This window comes from Pogona vitticeps, chromosome 12 (genome assembly GCF_051106095.1).
Source record: "Pogona vitticeps strain Pit_001003342236 chromosome 12, PviZW2.1, whole genome shotgun sequence".
Classification (NCBI taxonomy): Eukaryota; Metazoa; Chordata; class Lepidosauria; order Squamata; family Agamidae; genus Pogona; species Pogona vitticeps.
In genome coordinates, this window is record NC_135794.1 from 13,159,115 (window position 1) to 13,166,042 (window position 6,928).

Sequence of the window (6,928 nt, forward strand, 5' to 3'; positions counted from 1 at the left end):
ATAAATTTTCTTACAAAATTTTGGAAAGTGCCATAAAGGTAATGTACAAACATGCTATCATCTCCCACTTCACCCTGAGGATTCAGAAATATATTGATGAATTAATTGAAGATGCAATTGTGAACACATACCTTAAGTGAATAACTTTATTGAACAATTGGCTTTAAGGTAAGCATGAATATGCCATATTAAGTAAAATAATACATGTAGATGTTAAAATAAATCATTTCCCGTTTCAAAGAAATGTATCTGCAACACTCACCATCTTAGAGTAAGCATTCCATATTATGAGAGGGGATGCGTCTTCCTCACATCCATATGTGTAAATTAAAAAAAAAAAACCATAAAAACAAATCTGCTACTCAATTAATGGGCAACATCTTCTTAGTGGATCATTTGGTCAGATTAGGCTGTGATTGTATTCATATTTCTTTGAAAGTAAATTCATAGAATTCACGGTTTGTAGTCCCGCCATCTAATCATGTTGCAGCAGAGGACGGGCGGCTGGTGACAGGAGTGGGAGGATACTCCCCTCCGAATTTTATAGGACGAGCTGCCTCTGCAGCCACACACAGGAACATGCAAGGGTTAAGCTGGTGACAGCACTTTCTGAAGACTCTCACTGCTGGACTTCCATTTTGGCGGTGCAGTTGGGCTCTGGACTACGCTAACAATTTGAGATTCGAACTGTAATTTGATGATAATGGATCAGGACTAAAATTAAAAGAAACATGGATTAGTTTAAGTATCTGGTTACTGAGCCAGACGTTGGGAGTTAAGTTCCCCGCTGTGCCACCAGGTAGAAGTGCCAGCCTGTGTAGTCCCGGACAAGCTGCGCTGTTCCAAAGCATCTCCAGAAGAAAAGAATGGTCAACCATTTCTGAGTACTCTCTCTCTGGAAAACCCTTGATAGGGTCGCCGTAAGTTGGAACCAAGTTGATGGCACACAATTATTATTATGCACACATCCGGTTTCACATACAATATGTCTATGTAAGGAGTCCCATTTCACCCCTTGTTCTCCAGCGTACGCAAGATGCTCATGGTTTTCGGGGCAGAAATGAAGGAGAGGCTTGTGTGAAACAGGGTGCGGCGACTGCGCGTGTGTGAGCGGGAAGGATCCTGTGAGGGGCACAGCACCCCTCGTTCACTTACTTTGGACTGGGGATCCCAGCAGGATGCCGAGGACAGCCCACAGCAGTCGCCACCAAAGGAATCGGAACCGCCCCATTCTCTCGCCGCGCAATTACTCCGAAAAAATGCCCCTCATGGCGCTCCCCAGCCAACCCCGCCTTTTTTTGTAGCGCGGCCCGGCAAGCAGAGAACGCGCGCGCGCGCACGGAACGAGCAACCGTCGCCTGCCTCCTCGCCCTTCCCCCACCCATTCTCTCCTTGCGGACTTGAGGGAAAACAAGCGGGGAAGGGCCTCAGAAAAGCCTAACCCGCCCGGCTGGAGTGCCTGTCCCAACCCAAATTATCTTGTTCCCGGTGTGTGTGAGAGCAGATAGGGCATATTTCGCCACCAGGACCTCTTTCATTTACCCGTCTTCTCTCCAGAAAAGGAAATCTCCTCCTACCACCGGGGGGGGGGGGGGAGAATAATTCTACTTCTCCGATGTTATTCCGCTTTCATATATAGGCTTGCTTGTCACGTCTCTCTAGGAAGAACTCCTGCGGGGTACATGGTTCCTAACTTAAATGCCAGGGGGACTGACCACCCGTAACCATCCCCGACTATTTCATATCTTTTCATATTCCTCCTCACATATGCAGCCATATTTCCCTTCTACCAGAACTATCCTCCATGACATGCGTTATAGGTAGCGCCTCCTCCTAACTGAACTCACTCAGCAGTTCCCATTGTGTTCTTTTGTTCTGAAAATAACGCCACCTACACGTGAAAAATAGGAGAAATAAACCATCCTTCTACTGTCAGACTTGCTCAGTTTAAATTAATAGTACATTAATGCAGTCTTACCATATACATTTTCTAATGGTCTCTTAACCAAGCACCGTTCTAAGCAAGATTTGCAACCCAGGACAGGAACGCCACACTTCATCCACAAACCAGTCTTCTAGCAGCCTCCAATCCATGGTACAACTTAGTTGTAGCAACAATGAAAATACCTTCTTTTGTATTCTTGTTGGTCTTCTCAGCAACTTAGCTTTCACTGGCATCAGTCCTGGTATCCTTAGATTAAGTGGTTCCATCGCAATTTTCTCAACTATGGGCCAGGGAAATATCTATGTATTTGTGGGAAATGCTGTTCTCACTCACAGGCTTGTGTGTGTATGTGTGCGTGTGTGTGTGCGTGTTTGTGTAGTTGGACCTCATCTACTTTACTGCTTCGTATCTATAGGAAACTAGTGCAGATTTAATGAAAAAATCACAAATTCATCACACAATTTTCAATTTTATCTTCTTAAGGTAGATATCTTCAACAGGCTTTTGAATTAGTAAGAGATTAATGTAAGGGCCAATAAACCAAGCTTAGTGCAGTATGAGTAAAGTACTTCATCAGGGACACAATCAATATGCTAAATCTGTGTTTTCACTGAGCACAAAATGTTAACACAAAATATAGGTGGAATTTAGCCTGTTATGGATATGGTTGCATTCTAAGGCAAGCAACCTGCAATCTCTCCCTAGGTGGATGGGGAAAAAAACTGGAGAAAATAAACTCTGGCCCTGTGCTAAAAGTCAGCATGCCTTGCCCCTACCTCCATGGAATACAGTGGTGCCTCACATAGCGATCGCTCCATTGAGCGATGAAATCACATAGCGACAGAGTTTTTGCGATTGCAAAAGCGATCGCTTTGCGATGGTCTCTATGGGTTTTTTTTTTTTGCTTTGCGATGATCGCGGGGAAGTGATCATGGCAAAGCCACCCTTTTTTAACAGCTGATCAGCGCTTTCAAAATGGCCGCCGGGAAAACAAAATGGCTACCCGCTGTTTTTCCTCGCTTAAGAGGCAGCGAAAATGGCGGCGCTATGGAGGATTTTCGCTTAAAGGTGAGTTTTAAGCCCATAGGAATGCATTAATCGCGTTTAAATGTGCTTCTATGGGCTTTTTAATTTCGCTTAGCGATGCTTTCGCTTAGCAACGTTTTTTCCGGAACAGATTAACGTCGCTAAGCGAGGCACCACTGTATAGGCCTGGACTGGAAAAAAAGTTTCTCTGCACTAATGACCTAAGTTTGCAGCATGAATATACTTTACATTACATATAATTTCGAAGTTTCTCGGGCAGATCACACCATGTTTTCTTCAGTTTCCAAAACAGAGTTTTGCAAAACAATCTATGTGTGGTTGAATTTGATGACTGTTTCGGGAACCTGAGTCACTTCAAAAGACTGCCAACTTTGATCTTCATATTCTTTTAAAATTATTTTCAAGTGTTAAACACCACAAAAGCCTTTGAGCCAGAGTATAAATATTTATACTTTATGGACTATAAAGAAGGCTGACTGCCGAAGAATTGATGCTTTTGAATTGTGGTGCTGGAGGAGACTCTTGAGAGTCCCCTGGACTGCAAAGAGAACAAACCTATCCATTTTGAAGGAAATCAACCCCAAGTGCTCACTGGAAGGACAGATCCTGAAGCTGAGGCTCCAATACTTTGGCCAGCTGATGAGAAGTCTCCCTGGAAAAGACCCTGATGTTGGAAAAGTGTGAAGGCAAGAGAGAAGGGGACGACAGAGGACGAGATGGTTGGACAGTGTCACTGAATCTATCAACATGAATTTGAACAAACTCCGGGAGGCAGTGGAAGACAGGAGGGCCTGGTGTGCTCTGGTCCATGGGGTCACGAAGAGTGGGACACGACTTAACAACTAAACAACAATATTTTGACAAACTATGCACAGGCAAGATCATCACAAGTCATATTTTCTGCCAGTTCTCAAATAGTTCTCTTCAATAGTTTCCTTTATTAAATAACATCTACATAGAATATAGAAAGATACACAATTGACAGTATTTTAAGAATAACTCTTCCCAACATGTGGTTGACTGCACAGCTAAATGCATGGGAGTGAGCATCACCTTACACCGCCATGCATGGCTCCACTCGGCTGGCCTTCCAGATGACTCTAAATCTCACGCTGAAGACCTCCCATTTGATGGTTACAGCCTCTTTAACAACAAGACCAATTATTTCATGCTGGACCTGTACAAAAAAGAAAATAGATGCAAGAAAGATGGGCATCAACTCCTACCACCACTCAGTTCTGCCCTCACTGGAAGAGGTTCATATCATTACTCAATTTAAAAATCTCCATTGGAGCGTTCCTGGGCATCTGACCAATCCACCCAACAATGCTTTGCTCCAGCCTCCTCTTCTGCCAGATACAAACAAACCATTCTCCCCAAAAAGATGGGGAGCCCACACAACAGTTTTGACATATCCTAGCCAGAGCTCGACATCTCCATCCACTACCCATCATCTCCTTCGCCATCAGTAACACACATATGGCTGGCACCCTTTATCCACACCTGAGATTCCGTCACCTATGATATATGGGTTCTAAACATGGGCCCATGGCTACACCATAGAATTTTCATCTCTTCCACCCATGGGTCATATCTGCCATACCACTTCCTCACCTGTCCTTCAGGTGGAAATTCACACACTCTTGAGGAAAAAAGCTATCTCAAGAGTGCCTCTCCACCACATACATACCACCTTGTTCTCCTGGTACTTTACCATGCCAAAAAAGGATGGAGGGCCATCTTAGACTTACATGCCCAGTAGAGATTCATCGCCCCAAAATTTTTTTGGGTTGTATTTTTTTCTTTATTTAACAATTTGGGATAAGGTAGGGGATACAGAGGGGACATGGTGGCGCTGCGGGCTAAACTGCAGAAGCCTGTGCTGCAGGGTCAGAAGACCAAGCAGTCGTAAGATTGAATCCACGCGACGGAGTGAGCGCTCGTCGCTTGTCCCAGCTCCCGCCAACCTAGCAGTTCGAAAGCATGCAAATGCAAGTAGATAAATAGGGACCACCTCGGTGGGAAGGTAATAGCGTTCCATGTCTAAGTCGCACTGGCCATGTGACCATGGAAGATTGTCTTTGGATAAAACGATGGCTCTATGGCTTGGAAACGGGGATGAGCATCGCCCCCTAGACTCGAACACGACTGGACAAAAATTGTCAAGGGGAACCTTTACCTTTACCTAGGGGATACAGAAGGTAAAGGTGGGGGAATATGAGGGAAGAAAAAAAGTAGGGGGAGGAGAACACAAAATGTACTGCCATCCAGTCTATTCATGTTGCCATACCAACTCAACTTTCTGCTTTTCTACTATATGATTGCCCTCCAGGTTATAACTTACATTTACATCCTAGTTTTAATCTATGTTATTCAAGTACTATCTGGTGACTCAAGCCATTTATATAATTAATCCCATAGTTCAGTTTCCTTTTGTATTGGACAGTCTTTCAGCACTTCTGATAAGATATCCATTCCTGCCGCTTCTCATATCTTCTCAATAAGTTCCTCTTGTTCTGGTATCACCGATTTCTTCCAATTCTTGGCATAAAGAATTCTGGCTGCAGTGACTATGTATATAACTAACTAGTTCTTTATCTTATCTATATTGTCTGGTATAATATTCAATAGAAACAGTTCTGGGGTTTGTTGAACCTTACAAAGCAATATTTTTGTAATGGAGTATGTACACTTAATAGGGACGTGGTGGCGCTATGAGCTAAACCACAGAAGCCTGTGCTGCAGGGTCAGAAGACCAGCAGTCGTAAGATTGAATCCATGCAACGGAGTGAGCTCCCGTTGCTTTGTCCCAGCTCCTCGCCAACCTAGCAGTTCAAAAGCATGTAAATGCAAGTAGATAAATAGGTACCATCTCGGTGGGAAGGTAAAACGGTGTTCCCTAGTCACGCTGGCCACGTGACAACGGAAACTGTCTTCGGACAGGCACTGGCTCTATGGCTTGAAAAGCGGGATAAGCGCCGCCCCATAGAGTCGGACACGACTGGACTAAAAATGTTAAGGGGAACCTTTACCTTTACCTATGTACATTTATCCAAAATTGCTTCGCTACTCTACAAGTTCACCACATATGATAAAAACTTCCCTCATGTGCTTCACACTTCCAACAAACATTTGATACATCTGTATAAATCTTTGATAGTTTTTGTGGAGTGATATGCCACCTATAAAACATCTTATATATATATTCTCCTTGAAATTAACTGATTTTGTGAGCTTTATATTATTTTGCTGTATTTGCAACCATTGATCAATATCAATATTATGTCTTATATTTTGTGCCCACCTAATCATACATTCTTTGACTATCTCATCTTGCACTTTAATTTCTAACAAGTAATCATACATTTTTAAAATTACTTTATCTTATCATAAGGGCTCAATGGATTGTAATGTTACAGTCTATTCTCCCTCTCCTCCAACAAGAAGACTGTTTTGCATCCATAGACTTTCATGCCACATATTTCCACATCTCAGTTCAGCTACAGCATTGTCACTTCCTCAGCTGCTTTCTCGACCAATAAACTTACCACTTCTGCACACTTTCCTTCAGACTCTCTGCAGCCTTGAGGGTATTCTTAAAATGTTTCATAGATGGCATTTCACCCCTGTAAGATTGGCAAAAATATCAGAAGGTAACATGCATGGCACCAGTTGCTGCTTTTCTCAGAACCCATGGTATCGCCATCTTTCCCTACATTGATGATTGACTTCTGGTAGTGCATGACAGTGCTACTCTACATACCAACATTGCATTTACTGTTCACCTACTTTCAAGCTTTGGGCTGCAAGTCAACGAGACAAAGTCTCACCTTGTTGCATCCCAGACTATACAGTATATATGAATTCTCCTAGATGTCCAAAGTGCCTGAGCTCTTCTACCTCAACCGCCATAGACATCATAATCTGCTGCACAAT

At 43.3% G+C, this 6,928-nt stretch overlaps 1 protein-coding gene across 2 annotated transcripts in view; it reads right to left on the reverse strand.

The window, feature by feature from the left end:
- NOX5 (NADPH oxidase 5) overlaps positions 1 to 6,928 on the reverse strand; it is a 127,535-nt gene that overhangs the window by 105,338 nt on the left and 15,269 nt on the right. The window contains exons 2-3 of one of the 2 annotated variants that reach the window (XM_078380875.1): positions 6,541 to 6,618; positions 1,979 to 4,169 (exon numbers count right to left, since the gene is read on the reverse strand). The exons of the other annotated variant lie outside the window; for it this stretch is intronic. The gene's annotated coding sequence lies outside the window, so the exon portion shown is untranslated. The remainder of the gene's footprint in view (positions 1 to 1,978; positions 4,170 to 6,540; positions 6,619 to 6,928) is intronic. 2 annotated transcript variants of the gene reach the window in all.